We start from the raw sequence: 1,726 nt of genomic DNA on the forward strand, positions 1-1,726 counted from the left end.
TAGACCTATACAGTACACATCCACCAACACACACACACACAGTAGACCTATACAGTACACATCCACCAACACACACAAACAGTAGACCTATACAGTACACATCCACCAACACACACAAACAGTAGACCTAAACAGTACACATCCACCAACACACACACAGTAGACCTATACAGTACACATCCACCAACATACACACACAGTAGGCCTATACAGAACACATCCACCAACACACACACACAGTAGACCTATACAGTACACATCCACCAACACACACAAACAGTAGACCTATACAGAACACATCCACCAACACACACACACACAGTAGACCTATACAGTACACATCCACCAACATACACACACAGTAGACCTATACAGTACACATCCACCAACACACACACACACAGTAGACCTATACAGTACACATCCACCAACACACACACACACAGTAGACCTATACAGTACACATCCACCAACACACACACACACAGTAGACCTATACAGTACACATCCACCAACACACACAAACAGTAGACCTATACAGTACACATCCACCAACACACACAAACAGTAGACCTAAACAGTACACATCCACCAACACACACACAGTAGACCTATACAGTACACATCCACCAACATACACACACAGTAGGCCTATACAGAACACATCCACCAACACACACACACAGTAGACCTATACAGTACACATCCACCAACATACACACACAGTAGACCTATACAGTACACATCCACCAACATACACACACAGTAGACCTATACAGTACACATCCACCAACATACACACACAGTAGACCTATACAGTACACATCCACCAACACACACACACACAGTAGACCTATACAGTACACATCCACCAACACACACAAACAGTAGACCTATACAGTACACATCCACCAACACACACAAACAGTAGACCTAAACAGTACACATCCACCAACACACACACAGTAGACCTATACAGTACACATCCACCAACATACACACACAGTAGGCCTATACAGAACACATCCACCAACACACACACACAGTAGACCTATACAGTACACATCCACCAACATACACACACAGTAGACCTATACAGTACACATCCACCAACATCACACACACAGTAGACCTATACAGTACACATCCACCAACATACACACACAGTAGACCTATACAGTACACATCCACCAACATACACACACAGTAGACCTATACAGTACACATCCACCAACACACACACACACAGTAGACCTATACAGTACACATCCACCAACACACACACACAGTAGACCTATACAGTACACATCCACCAACACACACACACACAGTAGACCTATACAGTACACATCCACCAACATACACACACAGTAGGCCTATACAGTACACATCCACCAACACACACACACACAGTAGACCTATACAGTACACATCCACCAACACACACAAACAGTAGACCTATACAGTACACATCCACCAACACACACACAGTAGACCTATACAGTACACATCCACCAACATACACACACAGTAGACCTATACAGTACACATCCACCAACACACACACAGTAGACCTAAACAGTACACATCCACCAACATACACACACAGTCGTACCCAAGGCTTACAGAGCTATTTCTGTGAAGTACCCATGTACTGTGTTTACAATACACACAGCCTCCACTTACACACATACTCTCTACTCCTGTTGTCACCGAAGCTTCTGTA

Source organism: Salvelinus fontinalis, chromosome 40, assembly GCF_029448725.1.
Source record: "Salvelinus fontinalis isolate EN_2023a chromosome 40, ASM2944872v1, whole genome shotgun sequence".
NCBI classification, from domain to species: domain Eukaryota; kingdom Metazoa; phylum Chordata; class Actinopteri; order Salmoniformes; family Salmonidae; genus Salvelinus; species Salvelinus fontinalis.